General features: G+C 33.9%; 1 long non-coding RNA gene across 1 annotated transcript; it reads left to right on the top strand.

Annotated features, from left to right (window-relative positions):
- The first annotated feature begins 4,630 nt into the window (after positions 1-4,630).
- LOC107445940 (uncharacterized) lies at positions 4,631-16,961 on the top strand. Its single transcript, XR_006226067.2, has 5 exons — positions 4,631-4,856; positions 4,986-5,181; positions 8,129-8,175; positions 13,516-13,611; positions 16,793-16,961. It is a non-coding gene; the product is annotated as an uncharacterized lncRNA (long non-coding RNA).
- The last annotated feature ends 1,473 nt before the right edge of the window (positions 16,962-18,434 follow it).

Raw genomic sequence — 18,434 nt, 5'->3', positions numbered from 1 at the left:
GAAGGTAATAAAGTAATCATAAATATAATAAAAATTTTATAAATAATAAAATAAGTAAAAATAGAAAATTGCAAAATTTTGTGAAATTAAATAACCTTTATTAATCATTAGTTCTTTAAATCTAAAAGCACTCGATAATATGCATATAATTTCCAAAGTTTCATAATCTAGTGATAAAATTTCTGATTGACTCAATTACATATATTTAAAACAACATTCAAAGTGTGATTTTTAGAAAAGGTAATAAATAAAGATGTATTGGATTTGTATTATTTGACGTATTATTTTTTATTTTAAGAATATTTCTTTTTTTTGGCAAACTGTTAGTAAATATAGTTATAAGTAAATCGATTCTCTAATAATAAATACAATAATGCAAACAAGTTTAAAATGAATACTACATATTAAATTCTTGAAGAAAGATCAAAGATTAAAATATGTAGATATTTATTTTAGACTATGTATGTAACTGTCAAAATGAAAGAAGAATACATTCTCTTTCTGAAAGAACACTGTAAACTCTGGGATTGAGGTCACGACCCCTAAGCGAAGGGAGAACGATTAAAGGATAAACAAAAGCCATTGGTCACTTTCCTATAACTATCGATACAAAACGTCACTTCCTAGGGGGAGGGTCCGAACCTTTGTTCGAGGGCTGGGATTCCCTTCACCGCTCTCTTCGGGAGTTGCGAGGTTTGGAATTTGTTTTACTATCGGACGGTGGTATAGAATAGACTCCGGGGAATAGTGACGTCACCGTCCGTGTTCAAAAGCTGCGAGGTTTGGGGTCTTGGTGATCCTTGGTCAGCAATCTGCAGTTAAGTTGGCAAACAAAGATACAGGATCTATACATTAGCAAGCTAAAGAACATATTTCCAGTGGAGGTTTGCTTCCCTCGAAGTTGATAATCAATGAGGAGTGAAGTTTTAGGATGCCATGCCCGATTAAGAAGTCAGCACACAAGTCTTTCATGACTAGAATTTCTATCCCTTCATAGCGATGAGCTTTGACCTCAATGCTCACGATACAACGTCCAGCAATTGCAGAATTGGCCATTGTGATCTTACCAAGATATGGTACTAGTTTAAGCTGGCATATTGTTATATGACGGGAGTTTATAAAGCTGATGGAGCTACCCGTGTCAATTAAAGCTTGAAGTTTAACACCATTAACAGTCATTGTAGCTAACGACTTTTGTAGGCAACTAGGTGCAGCGGCTGAAAGTGAGGCTAAGATGTGTGCAAAATGTCCCTTCTTCGCTTGTATTACGCTGTTGTTTTGATTTACATACTCGTTGGTAGTGTCCTTTCTTGCCACAATTACGACAGGTTACATGCTTTGTAGGACAGATGCTTCGTTGGTGGCGATCATTTCCACAGAAAAAACAAGCATTCGATCGTTATGGAGTTGCGGTAGCAAGGAAGGAGTTCTTGCTCCTGTAAAGTATTTCCTTCAGAAAGGGACCTAGTTTCTTTCGCAGCTGTGTGCACTGGTGTCTGTACTGTCAGATAAGATGCTGAGTGCACTCTGCCATTTCCAAAGATCTAGCTTGATCAAGAGCATCATTTAAGTTTATTGTTGTGTTTTCCAGCAGCCGTTCCCGGATGCGAGCGCTTTTTAGGCCCCGAATAAATGAGTCACGTACGTACTCGTTTTTGTATTGTTCTCCTATGATAACCTTGAAATCACAATCCTTGTTGTGTTGTTTTCAGTTTTGTAAGTATTCTCCAACTGTTTCTGTTGTTTGTTGACCTCTGGAGGCTAAACAATGTCTAGTAAAAATTTCACTGCGACGTACAATATATAGAGAGTCCAGGGTAGATATAGCATCGTCATAGCCTTCCACATCGTTGATACTTAAAAATGCAGTCGCGGAGATGTAATTGCATAAGAGCGAAATCTTACCTTCTTCGGTAGCATTAGATATTTTGGTAACAAAGTTCGCGAAAGTCCGTTTCCAATGTCTCCATTTGGTTTCTGCACCCGAACACGTGGGGTCCATATCAAAACGCTCTGGGGTTTAGCAATTGCTCCATGGGAAAAGAAAAACGATGTTTATAAGCATATGATAAGATATTTATTTTGTTGATTAAACTGTTATATATTGATAGAGTAAAATAAACAGATAAGGTTTAACTTTAATCAACAAAAAAAGACGCATAATGTTTTTGGTACATGGTTGGTTTATTGATACAACATACATTTGCAGGCTTGTGCGCTCAATTAAGGCTTATAAACCTTTGTCAAGTAGAAGGACAGATAGCACAATACAGAGAAGGACATCACAAAGAATACATCCAGGTTTACGGCGGGATTCGAACCTGCCACCTCCAGGCTAAACAGAGCGTTTGGCAGGCGATACCGCTCGGCCAGGGAGGCCCTTAGTACATGAATGATCCGGATTGCAGTAGGATGTAAACAACTCAGTGTTGCCAAATTACAAACAGTAAGAGAGGTGTTGCCATTATAGTAAAATATATAACACCAGGTAACAAATACAGAAATACAAGATATACTACTCAAGAGAGTCTCAAAACACAATGATCACGTTGCGAGTCAAATGGCTTCAAAATGCACCGGAAACAATAACCCGAAAGTAGAGACGGTAAAGAGCCTGCAGTGCACCCTAGTGTAAAAAACAGCGCCATCTGTCGAAAAAACTTTTGAAATGAAAATGAGAACTTTTGTGAGTTAAAATAATTCCAATTTAAATTAAAATTATTCTTTAATTTAATAATTTTATCTGAGAGACTTGTTGCAGCCATCTATTATACATAAACTAGATATTATTGATTTTTAGAAATCGAAATTTTACGTGTTTCTATAGTTTTGTTACTTAATTTTTCTTGCTTGTATTTTCTCAATATTAAACTTAAAATTGTATCAAATTTTAAAAAAATTTTAAATTATAATACAGTTTGTTTTCTCTCCTATCGATAAATTATAATCATAAATATGTGATAATTTTTTTTTTAAAGCTCAAAATATTGTATTTATTCGTTTTATATTTTCCATTTTCAAATATAGTGACTACATTTATGTTTCAGTTAGTTCATTTTCGCTTTCTTCTCTTTTTCTGTTTTTTTAAACATTAATATTTTTGAAATTTCTTAAATATTGACAAATTAAAAACTATATTATTGTACTTAGTTTTTTTTTCTTTTTCTAACATCCTATAATAATTTTGAAATTTTCTGAGAGCATCAAATTTTTACTTTATTAAGACATTAGGACTTTTATTTTTAAGGTATTTATCTCATTAATATCTCATAATGTTTAAATTATAGTGATTCCTTAAGTGTTGAGGATCAATCTTTTTTGGTAATATATTGGGTGAATAATTGGGTTTTGGTAATATATTGGGAGCAGCTAGGGGCCGCCCCAACTTCAGATGGGCTGACTGTCCAGAAGGATTAATCCATCCTGAGAGAGTATAATTCGAAGATCATTACCAACAAAAGACTGCCTGGTAAGAAAACTATTGAGAAGGCTAGGCCCACCCTGGGCTATTGTGCTATTGAAGAAGAAGAAAGTATTTCGGAATAGTAAACTACACTACAGAAGAAGTCCTACATTCTATTGAGAAAATACAAATCAAAGGGTGATTAATTTTGTGGAACAAAGTATATTCGATGTTATTACGAAAAATGAGGTAACAATATTGCAAGTCATTATTAACTATTTTCAATCAATCTATTTATTTCCTGATTTCGCCTTAACCATCTAAAATATTAATCAAATTAGAAGTCAGTATTTTTATTTAAATCAGTTTATAGAAATTGCAATAGATGGCACCAGAAGACACAATGCCCATTTTCAAACACAAGAAATCCATTTCTCTTTTCTTGTAATTGTAACAAAATCTCAGCCAAATTTTCAGTAAAAAGTTTTAACAAATAACAATACTCCATAATAAAGTTTTGAAAAACGTAGAAACTTTCAGTTATTTCCGAGCAATTTTTTGTTACAAATGTAACACGTCACACTCTAGTGACCATTTTAATAATTGTTAAATCAAATTAAATTTAAGATTTATATATTATTATTAAAGAAATTATTTGCTTTAATTTTCAATAAAAATAAAAAAATTATTTTAATAAAATCATTAAAAATAATGAAAAAATATAAAAAGTAATATTAAAACTAATAAAAAAAAGTAATTTTTTTGAAATAATTATTTAATTATTTTATAATTTTATTTTAAAACTAAAACAATTGGGTATTTATTACAATCTTCTTTAAGAACTTGAATATTCTTACTCAAATAAAATTCAATTAATAAAAATAACGATTTTTATATGATATATTTACATAATTTCTTTTGGTTTCCACGCAAAGAAAAGTTTCTTCGATATTCCCGAACACTACATATTTAAATAATTTTAGTTATAAAAATTTCAGCTTGAAAATGAATTGTTAGCTTAATTAAAGTAGAAGCAACCTTCAAAAATGAAAATTTATCTGAAAAATGATAATTAACACTTTATTACATATTAAATATCACAAAAAAATTTCTATATTTAGGATACAATAAAAGTTGAAATATTCCGAATGATTTGGAAACTACGGTGCTGCTATCTGCTGTTCAAAATCGTAAGTTAACAGATTGATAGTGTCTCTTAGCAATTTTAACTCAACTCAACTCTACTCACAAATTGATATTTTGATACCTTAAAATAACTTTTTAGTTGACACTTTTCACTATTTTTTTTTCTTTTTAAATGCTAATTACTATTCAAAATAATTAAATGAAAGAAATTATTAGCTTAATGTTGCTTACTGATAAAGAGTTTCATTGTTACTTGAACTAATTGCTGAATCTGGAGGAGGATTTAATATCTGTTGTGTTAAATTTGGTAAATGAAAATGTACACCCGTTGCTCTGTGAATAATTCTTACATGGACACACACAATTGTCTTTTTAAAACTTGTATATTGTAAATTACGATGCTTAATTTTCCTAATGTCAAGTTACATATTTTTAGCTACCTACTAAGTTGTTTGTGATATGGAGGAGGCGGAGACGACACCAGAGCTAGAAAAAGATAGAAAGGAATGTAAGAAGAGGCAGCGTGGGGTCTCTTTCCAAGAGGTGAATGTGCAACCACCTGCATGCTAGCACCTTCCAGGTCCCATACACAAATAGTAACTAATTAGCCAGTAACTAGGGACATATGGATGGTATGTTATTTTAATATGAATTGCAAATATTTTAATTTGCCATATTTGTATGAATTAGCATTTGTATTGAAACAAAATGGAGAAGGAATTTTCAATGTTTTCGAATAGCTTCTTTATCTTAAGAAAAAAATGAAAGAAATGGCTTAATGTTACTTACTTTGTTTAAAAAAGATATAAATTATTGTTCTGACGGGGTGTGTATCATTTTTAAAACGTGCTTATATTCGATTTTTGTTCTTTTAAAGTCCTTGAAGATGCTTTTTTTTTCATTAGATGTTATATAAAGTGCTTAGTTTTTCCTTTTCTAATATGAGATTTTGTTTTTCTTTACCATGTTAATTTCGTCCTGAATTAAGCAAGGGGTGTGATTTTCACATTCTTCCTTTCAACATTTTCTTAATTCATTCAATCACTATCGATTTTGGCATACTGTTGGTCCGAAGCATATGCAAGTGCCAGTTATTTTACATGTTTAAGTGCCAATTATCTTACAGGTCTGCAAGTGCTTACACAGAGTTTGATTCTGTGGAAAGGATTCTTGCATTCTCATGTGCAACTCTGCCTCAATTTGCAAGAGATTCTCTCGATTTCAAACTTCATTTACTGCCTTTTGAAATCGACATGAAAAATCTCTCGCATTTTTGCTGATGATGAGGACCAACTAAACATTGCCAAATTTTTTGTCCATAAACACAAAAGAAAATTTTATTTCTCTTGTTAATTTCTTTGCTGGTGAAGCGCAATCGTCTTTGTCACTGGCAAGCCAATGGATTTTTTGGACTATTCTATTTATGGATCAGTACCGTAATACTTCAACTGGACTTGGGGATCATTCACAAATAACATATTTTTATGTAGGCTCAGAGAAGTCAACAATAAAACTTCATCACCTCAAAATTTTCCTTTCCTTGTTATTCATTTAATTTAATAAAGATAAGAATTAAGATTTTTAATCATAGGAGTTATAACCTGGGGACTGCCCAGTTCTTGCATAAAATTGTTTAAACTTTTTATTGCACTTTATAACATTTTTTTAACTCATTACTTTTTATCATTGTCTTATTACTTTTAAAGTGTTTAGTAGTCTAAGTTTTTTTTTATGAAAAAACTCAATGATATTTAGAAGTCAGATTTTAAAAAAATGTATGAAGTGCGAGACTTCTCACTATTTTAACATTTAGCAAATGCAGTAAAAAATTTAAAGTTAATTTAGATTTGTTATTCCAAAAAACTTAAATTCATCTCTTAATGATATGATTAAAAATTATTGTAATAAAAAATTCAATAATGTCAGATTTGTTAATTATTATGAGTACAAGGGCCATATAATAATTTACTTCTAACAAAAATGTTTAGCTTATTGTATTTAGATTTCAAAAATATTGAAAATTTTTTTGATCATTTCATTGAAGAAATACTGACCAAGTTACAAATTTTTAAAAATTTTCTAGAGGCCATTCACCAATTTAAATTAGTAGTATGAATTTATTAAGTTTTCTTAGTTTGCTTAGTTCTTGACGTATCTTTATAAATTTAGTATGATCAATAATATTAATCTTGTTGATGTTTTGTTAAATACACTTTTATAAATAACTTTTATTTAATCTAAAAAATACACCCGATAACTTTTTTAAATTTTAGTTTAACTAATTATAATTTGAATTAAAATTATTCTTTTTTGCATAAATCAAGTAATTATTAATTTAAAAAATCGAATGAATGACTCTATATTGAATACATTTAAAATTCTACATTGTTTTTACGGTGGCTAATAAAATTTAAAAAAAAAAACATTTCTTTGTCAAAAACTAGTTATTTTATCATAATCGTGTAAAGTTTTTGCATTTTGTATATATGTATACAGTATATCCTTCAGGATAGACCACCTCTATGTAGCGACCGGGCAAACTCTGCAAAAAAGGTCTAATAAGGAAACACGGAAAAATATCAAAACAAAAAATATTAAATCACATAAGTAGGTTAAAATCTATTCAAAATATTTGTGTGAGTTTCTTATTTAGAGAGCTCATTCTGGCAATCTCTGAAAGAGATCTTCAATCTCATGTTGCAGTTAGAGTGCACTAAAGACGATGATATTAATGATTTATTTTTAGAGTTGAAAGTTAAATAAGAAAAAAGTTATTTTAGAAAAAACTAAGCATCTCAAACACGCAAACCTCTTTTCATTTTTTTGAAGCTAGCTAATTTTTATGATAATAAATTAAATTCCAACTTAAACAAGAAACATAATTGTTTATTTATTTAAAATATTTCAATCATCCATAAATTTGTTTTTACTCATGGTTATACCAGTAGAAGTCATTTTTACTGACGCTAAATTCTATTCATCCTTCCGGTTTTCATAGCGGTAACACAAGGGATATTTTCGCACCAAGGAAATGACACTGCTTAATATTTAGATATTCAAACAATTAAAGCAGGGAAAAGTAATAAAATGTAATAAAATAAAAGATGTGTGTTGGCAAGACAGCCCTTCTTCAGGGGACACGCTGCCTGACAGTGCCCCGAGGCTCCATAATGGATAGACAACTAAGAGAAAATCATTAGGTACTTTATTTACGTCGCACTTGAGCTGCACAATAGGAAACATCCCTGAGATTGATTCGAAGACATGCCATCACAATTTTGATCCTCTGCAGAGGGGGTGGCTCCCCTGCTTTGGTAGCTCGCTGTCCTGCATGTGAAGTTGAGCACTTTACGGCGAAACAGCTTTACGAGGACCAATATCGCACACCCTCAGCCCCTGCTCTGGCTGATCAAAGTGGTCACCCACCCGCTTACTGAAGTATTGCCGCTTATTAAAGTATTTGAATTATAATGTGTGATATATGTAGTCTAATCCTCAGCTACAACAATTATATGTTAATAATTTTCGATTGCTGCTGTCATATGTTATTAACCTTAACATTTAAACTTCTACTTTCAGTAAAGAATGCTGCAAATATCCCACCTGCTGGCAAAGATTTAACAGAGGTACAAGTTTATGCCTTTTTTAGTATTAGTATTAGTTTTGCATTGTTGTTCAATTATTTTGATGGAGTTTACCTATGTTCAGTTTCTTTTCTTTATATTACATCTGTATTCACATTTCTGGCATTTCATTTTGGATTGCAACAAAGTGTACCAGCAATTAAATGCAATTTTCATTAAGCATGTCTTCAATTGCAATTTAGTATAAAACATTAATTTTTCTTTTACTAAGTTTATCTTCCAATTCATTTCTTTTAATAATAAAACTAAATTATAGTATGTAAAAGGGAATTAAATTACTGAAGATTATATTTAATTAGAAGAAAATATTAAGCTGTGTGACTCTGAAGCACTTATACCTAATTAACTTGGGGTTTTATGGAATTAGAGACACCTGGGATTGCCAGGGAATTTTATTTTGGAGGAAAAAGTCAGAAAATAATACAACTTAAGGCCAAAACCTAGAAAAATCTTGCAATAAACCTGGAAAATGACCAATTTTAAAATTAAAAGTAACAGTAATTAGCCAATTATGTTCAAAATAACCTCATTGCTACTTAAGTTTAAATTCTATTATTACTTTTTCTTATAAAATTGTTTAGAATTTGCAATTCAATTATACTAAGTTTTAAAAAATTATGCATTCTGTATAAATTTTGCTTTGAGAAATTAAATGGTTGATATGATGACTCTGTTTTATTGAAATTTTATATTTTCTAATTTTTGTACGAAATATTGCCTTCATCTGTAATTTTTATACTGTACAGAACCCGTTATCTGGAAATCAGAAAACCGGAAAACCAAAAAACCGGAACAAAATTCGATTAGTTTTCCCGCCATTTAAAAAAAAAAAAATTTTTTTTTCCTCATAGGATTTTAGGATTTTTCTTTCTTTTTTGAAAGATACCTTACCATCATTTTGGAAATAATCATTAGTGCATTACTTAATTGTTTTTTCTTCTTTTTAAAATTATTTCCAATTTTTTTTCGTTGTTGTTGGGTTTAACTATAAAAAAAACTGCTTTTTGTAGCAATTCAGAAAACCGGAAAAATCAGTTATCCAGAATATCGATGGTCCCGATTGTTCCGGATAATCGATTCCCTACTGTACTAGAAGGTTATAAACCCTAAAATAAATTTTATGTCTTTGTCTCATAAAATTTTGACTTTTATAAAGTATTCCACATATTTCATTGTTTGTTAAATTAAAAAAATATATTTCTGATAAAATATTGCCATGCATAGAGAAAATGTAATCTAATATTTTGTTGAAAATCTCAAAAAGTTAGGGATTTTTATGTCTAAAATTAAGCGGGAACATTGTTCAATTTATCATACTATTCAATTATTTGTCTAAAATTTGGTTTTGTTAAAAGCATTTATTTTTCTGCTGTTTATTAAAAAAAACATTTTTTTTATAAAGAATAAGGTGAATGTATGTAAGCATATTATTTACTACAAATGTCAGATAAAATATAATTGTACAGTAGAACTCCAATTATCCGAATCAATTGGGACCGGAACCCATTCGGATAATCAAAAATTCGGATAATTGGATATTTTTTTTAAAAAAATGCTTATTTTAAATAATTACTGTATGTATAGTGGAATTGTGGGAAAAGAACTGTTTTTAAGGAATAAGATCTTTTTATGAATAATGTGTACATACCTTGCAGTAAATGAAAGTTATTACATGCTAAACATCTCAGTTAAAGTAAGCTGTTTAACTGTCTTTATCCGTTTTCGGGCAGCTAAGTCGCGCATCCGTTTGACAGTGAAAAGTTGCATATGGTCACACTCGGGTTGGTGCTCCATCAACTTCAATGCAGTTTCAAGGCCAGCAAATGCTTCACTAGCTGAGGGCCCTGTGTCTTCCTCAATTTCAGCATTAGGGTCATCATCTTCATCGACACTTTTCTCCATCGCACTTTCAATAAGTTCATCATCATTTAAAATTTAAAATCCACAGTCTGATGAATCACACGTCATCCACTCTCCTATATCTTCAGCACTGACATCTGATCATCCAGGAATTTTCAAAAATATTTTTCTGAATTCCTCAAGAGATACGGCATCCCCATCTTCTGTTTCATCATTTTTTTTTCTTTAACTTCTTTTTCCCTTTTCTCTTTTTCAATCTCTTCTTTAGTTGATACACCTTTTAACTTGTTCCATGCACGTCTTAATGAGACATCTTTAACCAAATTCCGAGCTTCCGCAACCATGTACACGCAATTATTCAAATTTATCTTTTTGTGGTTATCCAATACACCTTCTTCATCCTTTCCCTCTACTAAAAGCATTCTTAAAAGTTGTCTTCGGTATTGCGCCTGACAAGCGCCAATTTGCACAAGCAAGTTGACCAGGGGGTCTAGCGTTCACATTTCTTTGTCAACAAACAACATTCCTAAGATAACATTCCACAACTAACATCTTTATTCATACGGTCTCCCATGTGCTCTTTTGTCACTGGATTCCCCCTACCTTGTTATTCCTTTTATTTATCTTTGTCCTATCCTGTAAACAATCTCTGTATAAATCTTTACTTGGCTTTACTAACATTTTATTTTATTCATATAAAAAGAGAAGAAAAAAGACAACCTTATCTTTTTACTATATTTCCATACGAATTCTGAAAGCGATTCGGATAGTTGGAGTTCGGATAGTTGGAGTTCTACTGTATTTTAAAATTTGTGTTTAGTGCAAAGCTGCTAACTTGTTTGCAAAATATTTTCCTTATAATAGCAAGATTTTTGCTTTAACAAGCATAATTTGAGATAAATATAAACAATTCAAAGTCATGTATATATTAAAGACCCAATAATTTTTTAATGGTGTTGTTAAGTGCTGGCAAAGTTAAAAGTTCATGCAATATTATTCGAATTCTTAGATAATGAGGCTGGTACTATTCGTGAAATGCTGTTATAAAGAATTACAATTACTGATGAAATAAAAGAATATATATTATTTTGAGTATGATAGATAGCAATCGAATTATTTTCATTTGATTTTTCAACGTCAGCCAAAAAGCAAAGCATATACCAATAAAAATTGCCAGTCAGAATCATGGATATGAAATTTGAAATGTTTGGGGTTAATTCAATGTTGCAAGTTGATTGAAATGTTCTGGGGTAGATTGATTGTTGGGGGGGGGGGTTTCCTTGAAAATCTACATGCTGTAATAATGCCAAATAGCAATGAGCAATGATTTTACTCTCTATGGCTCAAGTTGGCAGATTAATTTTGAACTTGATTAATTTTAAATAATTATTAACCAAAAAATGGAAAACTTAAATTAAAATGGGTGAGAAATGTTCATTAATAATTTTAATTCATTTTATAAAAGTTATATGGATATAATCAGATGTAAATAAATATGCAGGTTTCTTGATTCTGTACTTGCTGATGAAGGGCTGAATTTTAAGGGTTATGCTGGGGGGGGGGGTAATGCCTGCCGCCTCCACGTGGTGCCCCCGGGATGCCCCTCACTGGGTAACTAAATGGCAGGCAAACAAACATGATGAGCACAAGTGAAGCTTATGATACGGCATCATCCGTCGCGCCGGTTAACAAGGGATGCGTTCAGGAATTAGGCAGAGGTTCCTGTTCGAAAAATTCTTTACAGTCTCCAGTAGCACATGGTAAGCCCTCGGGTGAGCCCAGTGCTAATACCGCTGCTTTGCAGTCTACTTCAAAAGCTGGTGAGGCGTCCAAAGGCGCAGGCCCTTCCTCTGTAGGAGTCTCTGGTCCCCAGAGGCACACGGGGGACAGTGTGTCTGGTGCCACTGGATTGTCCAAGAGCCGGAGAAAGAAGTTAAGGAAAGTGAGGGCCATGGCGGCGAGTGGCAGAGCTAAGAGACCTAGGTCTTCTGAAGCAACTCTCTCTCCCAATGTGCCAACCCAAAAAGAAAAGAAGCCCAGGAAGGATGTTGTTCCTGGGAGGATAGCCCAATCCAGTGGAGTGGTTCCCCCTAGTGGGGATAGCCGAGCTGGAGAGGGGGTTTCAACTGGGGGCCTCCAATCTGGTGTCTCTTTTGCTTGTGCTACCAAGTCGACCAAGATTGCTATAGTTCTAGAGGACTTTCCTCGGGACAAGCTTTCTTTGGAAGACTCAAATATCATCCTTAAGGAGATCTTAGTGCAGACTGATGCCATTCCTTGTGGCGAAAGACTGCCTGAGATCTACAGTAACCACCTCCAAAAAGGAGCGTTGGTATTACAGTGCAACGAGTTCACTGTAGGGTGGATCAACTGCCACTTTAACGGCAAAGCCTTGGGCAACCTCATGCTCAAAGTCATAAGTGCTGACGAGCTACCAAGGCCTGTGGAGGTAGCCTTTAAGACTAGAGAGCAATTCTCTGATCAGGGCACCTTTTTGTGGCGTCTTCAGAGACTTAACCCAGGGTTGAAGTCTATGGGGTGGAGGGTTCTGCAAAGTGCTGCGGAACCGGGCCCCTCTAGATGGATCTTTGAGGTGGAGCCTGAAGATGTGGAAACTATTGCGAGAGCAAATTTTTGTGCACTCACTGGAGTGGATCGTGGTGTCTTCAAGATTATCCACGATCCTAACAGGAAAAAAAGCAGTTGAGGCTTCACAACATCGAATGTCCTCTCTGTTGAACCTGATGACCAGGAGGAAATGGATCAGGAGGATGAACCTTGGAAGGCTAATTCCCCCGACTCCAACGTAAGTTCAATTGGGGCTTTTGATTTTTCAGAGCTAGGGTTGGACTCCGAGTCAGACGTAACCTTACGATTAAGGTTGGTCAAATTAATCTCCATCATAGCATTGCTGCCTCTAGCCTTATGGCTAAAAGGTTAAGTGATGGGGAACTAGATATTGCTCTTTTACAAGAGCCTTGGACTCGAAAGGGTAGAATAATGGGTCTCAATATTAAAGGTTTTAATATCTTTTATGATACTCGTTGTGACCTTCCCAGGACCTGCATAGTGGCTAGGTCTAATCTAAATGCCCTTAATCTTGTTAACTTTCTTAACAGGGATTTAGTTGCTATAAGCTAAAATTCTATGACAATGAGACTATCTCTGACTTTGTCATAGTTCAGCCTATCTCCCATATGAGAAGGACCCATTAGCTGATATTACTAGGACTTTAATTGGCCACTGTAGTTCAAGCTGTAGATTCATCTTCGGCTGTGATGCAAATGCTCACCACACAGTGTGGGGTAGCAGGCAATGAACCTACCTTTGTTGCTTGTAACAGAAGGGAAGTCATTGACCTCACTTTATGTAACTCTATTTCCGTAGATCACATTACTGAATGGAAGGTATCTGGAGTAGTTACTGCTTTAGATAACCAATTAATTACTTTTTCTATTAAAGGTCTTTCAGGACTGATGGTCATAAGGAGGAACCCCAGAACAGCTGATTGGGGTTCCTTTAGAGCAGCTCTGGAGAGGAAGATTGGGAGCTTCTCTGGTAAGTACAATAATGTTAATGATGTGGAGTGGACTGTTGACCAAGTGTAACAGATCATACTCGATTCGTATCGTATTTCATGTCATATTACGTCTACTAGCTCCCCAAGGCGAGTTCCTTGGTGGTCTTCTGAGCTTAGTAAATTACGTAAGAAATGTAGGAAGTTATTTAACTGAGCAAAAAAATATGGAGAATGGCAGTCCTATAGAAACGCTCCATCTGCCTATAACAAGGCTATCAGAGCATCTAAACGTCGCTCACGGCAGACTTTCTGCCACCGCAAAGATTGCAAAAATTCTTACTAAAGACTTTAATTGCAGTTTAAATGCCATCCGTCTTACAAACAGAGGGTACAGTGAATCAGGGGAAGAGGCTCTTGGAGAACTACTTGAAGCACACTTCCCTGGATCTCATCCTGTGGAAAACGAACATCTACATATTACCACAACTACTTGTAGTAAGAATGACTGGGAGGCCACCAAGATGGTCTTTTGTGAGAAGGTTGTATGGCCCATAAAGTCGTTTAAGCCCTATATGTCACCAGTCATGGATGACATCATACCAATGATGCTTATTAAGAGGGGTAAATATATATGTCACTATTCTATGTTGGATTTTTCGATCCTGCATAGCATTTGGGTATATACCTCACTCTTGGAGGAATATCAGGGTGATTTTCATACCAAAACCAGGTAAGGAAAATTACTTTGAGGCTAAATCATTCAGACCAATCAGCCTCACTTCCTGTCTGTTGAAAGTGATTGAAAAGCTAATTGACAGATACTTCTGAGACACTGTGCTCATAGAAAGGCCACTGTCCTCTACACAGCATGCCTATCAACCAGGCAAGTCTACAGACTCCGCTCTTTACGAGCTCTCCTACCTGCTTGAGAAATCTATCACGGATAAGGAGATGGCTCTTGCGGTATTCATTGATATTGAAGGTGCTTTCGATAAAGTCCCTCTTGAGACTATCATCAATGCACTTAGGAACAGAGGCATAAACTCAATAATTACCAAGTGGATAGCGAATTTGCTATCCTCTAGGTATGTTAGTTCCTCTCTATTGGGTGCAAGCATGAAAGTGCGTGCAACCGCAGGATGCCCCCAGGTAGGGGTTTTGTCCCCTATCCTATGGTGTATGGTAATGGACTCCTTGTTAGTTCGATTAACTGATCTTGGCATTCGTTGTATCGGGTAAGCTGATGAGGGTGTTATTATTGTCAGAGGCAAACATGGAAAAACAGTCTCTGATATCATGAATAATGCACTTCTAGAAGTTGCTAGATGGTGCTCTGAATCAGGCTTATCTGTCAATCCATCCGAGATAAGCTATGTAGCCTTCACACGAAAAAGGCATCTTGATCTAGATAATGTACCTGGCCTATAAATTGTAACTCACGGAGAAAGTCAAGTTTCTCGGGGGTTTATTTTGACTCCAAACTATATTGGGGTCATCTTGAATACAGTACCAACAGGGCCAGAAAGATCTTTTGATCTTGCAGAAATGTTATTGGTAGTACCTGAGGATTATCCCCCAAAATAGTTTACTGGATATACTCAATGATCATTAGCCCCAGCATCACTTATCGCTCAATCGTCTGGTGGTCAAGGACTAAATTGAGCTCTGCAAGGTCTAATCTTAATAGACTACAAAGAATGGTCTGTGTAGCCCTATCAGGCTGTCTTAGAACCACTCCAACAGCTGCTCTAGAGAGCTTACTTGGGCTTCTTCAATTGAACTTACGCATTGAAGTTGAAGCTCAGACAGGCATAAAGCGTTTAATGTACCTTGGCCTATGGAAAGAGTATTCTAAGCACTTGTCATGGGGACATCTTGTTTCACAAGTGATGGATATACCCTCTTTTATTATGCTTAGTGACTATATGTCACTAAGATACGCCTTTCAAGATCTATTTTCCTTCTAGAGACGAATGGTTTAGTTCTCCTCGGTGGCTTAAAGGCAAATGCCTAATATGGTACTCTGATGATTCAGAGTTGGTCCAAATCAGGAGCAGGAATTTATTTCTCCGGTGACGGTACCAAACTTTACTTCCCCCTGGGTAACTATGCCACGGTTTTTCAGGCTGAGGTCTAGTCTATGCCATTATCTTGTGCTGCAAGATATGCTTAGACAAGGGATATCAAAATACGACTATCCGCATCTGTTCTGACAGTCAGGCTGCTCTCCAATTATGTCAAGGTGTAAATTCACCTCTTTGTTAGTGTGGGCATGCTTCTCGGTCCTCTGCGACCTGTCCGCTCCTAACAAGGTATCCTTGCATTGGGTACCTGGACATATCGGTATTGGTGGAAATGAGCTAGTTGATGAAGCAGTGCGTGCTGGCTCTAATGCAATTTTCTGGGGCCCTGAACCTGTGCTGGGAATTTCTCCCACCTCATTTAGAGCATCCATTTTCAAGCTCTACGGCAAGATTGCCCATGAGCAATGGCACGCTGCTGACGGTCAGAGACAAGCTAAGGAGCTGAATCACGATTGTCCTAGTGTACGTCAAAAGGAGCTCTTTAAGCTTAATAGAAACTGTTTAAGGAAGATCATAGGTCTTCTTACTGGTCACTGCATCCTCAGGAGACACCTACACATAATGGGAATAGAATCCAATTCTCTTTGTCGGGGTTGTCATCTTGAAGAAGAGACATCACGACACATACTCTGTGATTGTGATGTCTATTCTGCTCAAAGATTTGAGCATTTAGGGCAGCATTGCGTCAATACCTGGAAATTGCAAGACTTTCCTGTAAGGTGCTTGCTGAACTGCTAATCACAATTTAGGGTTTGGGTACAATAGACCTCTGGTCGATGTGCCCTGCTCGTTTGAGCTGCCCAACCTCTAAGTCTAAGGGTTATGCTATAGATTTGTGATTCTTTACTGACTGAAATGATTTTATCATTTTTTCAATGCTCATTCTAAAGTTACATTAATTATTGTTCAATTTTTGTAAGGAAGTAACACTATTTTATAAAAGGGCAATTATTCATCTTTGTTTATAAGGCTTGATTTAATAATAATTTTTTAACAGTCATGTAATTTAAAAAATCTTTTATGTTATTGTGCCTTTGCTTTTTTTAAAAAAAAATTATTGGCGACTTAATTGTAAGACATTTCACTACGTCGTATGATATTATATTATAACTCATTTCTTTGTCATGATTTATAGAGGATATTCTAAACAGAAAGTGTGGCGCAAATGTTGTGCTTGTGGAGCCAGAACACTCTCTCATCCAGACAGGAGCTATTTCAGATTTCCTAGGGGATCTTGTGTGGTAAGATATCAGTTTGTTTATACTCGTTTGCAATGTAATTGTGTTTTTAAGTTTAAAAGAAGGTTAGCCTTAATCTTGTATCAGTTTTTAATTAATGTTAAAGGAAAACTGGGCAGGAAATTTTTTTTCATATTTCTCTAATTATTAATATAAAAAATTTATGAATTTCAATGTCAGTATCCAAATACTAATTCATATTTGTATAATTTTGTTTGTTAATGTTGTTAAATTGTTAATAATATAATTATTAATAAATGTTGTTAAATTATTAAAAAAAAATTAATAATACTGTGATACAAAGGGTCAATTTAAATATTTTTGAAAAAAAAAGTTTATCATATATTCAAAATATTTTCTCCAAATCAAACGTACCCATATGAATGTACTTCATACGTGAATTTATACTATGGTCAATGGTTTAAAACTGTTCCATACAATTTTTACTTATTCTAAATGTAATTTTGTAACAAATGTAACTTTAGCTTGTTACTTGAGTAACCAAAAACTTTTTTGTTTATTAAATTATTTTTGTCGCTTGACCTTATATTTGTATATACTAAATAGAAATTATTTCTGAATTTACTAAATACTAAATAGAAAATTATTTCTGAATTTAATATGAAAAGAATTTTTTACTAGATTAGTATTAGAGTCCAAGATCTTAGCTAATACATGTGTTTATTTATATATATATATATATATATATACTTGAAATAAATTAAGAATCAGTTTTCATGGAACAGTTTATAAAAAAATTATGTTATTTTCTTTCAGCTTTGTAAATCTTGTAACAAAATCCCCCAAATGTAACATCTCTTGCAATAGAATAAACATTGACCTATTGGTTGCAAGTTGGGCACTTATTTCAATGTGCAATTTGGTTAACATACAATTAGTTTGAGGAGGTTAAAAACTAGTTTGCTTTACCCTTTTTTGATCAATAGCAATGTTACATTGTCAGGGATGAGATTCTTCCGCGGATTCCCGGTTTTTTGCAAATTTTTCCTTTTTTTCCGCTAATTTCCGCTGAAATTGTTTTTGCACAAGTTAAAATGTTTTATGAGGAATTTAATTTTCCGCGGAGGGAAATTATTGAAGTCCCTTTTCCTCCCTCTAATGTTTTTCTAAAAATCATTTCCTTGGGATAAAACTGGTTGACCTTTACACAGGGATGAGATTTTTTTTGTCTCTCGAATTTCAGCCTTTTTTATCAAAAACTCCGATTTTCTAAAAGTTTCGTTTTTTTTAATAAATATCCCGTTTTTTTTTTTAAATTCAGTCATTGAAGTAAAATAATTATATTTATTTACGATTTTCAAAGATAAACAGAAAATTCAATCTACGCCCTAGCTGCTAACCCTTCCGCATTTTTACTTATTTTAGCTATTTTCTCCGATTTCACGCACAGAAAATAAGATTTTCCGTATTTTTTATCCGTCGGCTGGATAGCTCGTATTTTCGTAATTCAGATCTCGATTTTTATTCACGCGATTTTAATATCAATCATCGATTTTCGTATTTACCTGATTTAAAAGT

This window comes from Parasteatoda tepidariorum, chromosome X1, assembly GCF_043381705.1.
Source record: "Parasteatoda tepidariorum isolate YZ-2023 chromosome X1, CAS_Ptep_4.0, whole genome shotgun sequence".
NCBI classification, from domain to species: domain Eukaryota; kingdom Metazoa; phylum Arthropoda; class Arachnida; order Araneae; family Theridiidae; genus Parasteatoda; species Parasteatoda tepidariorum.
The sequence above is the reverse complement of the archived record's forward strand: the minus strand, read 5'-3'. Positions and strand labels throughout refer to the sequence as shown.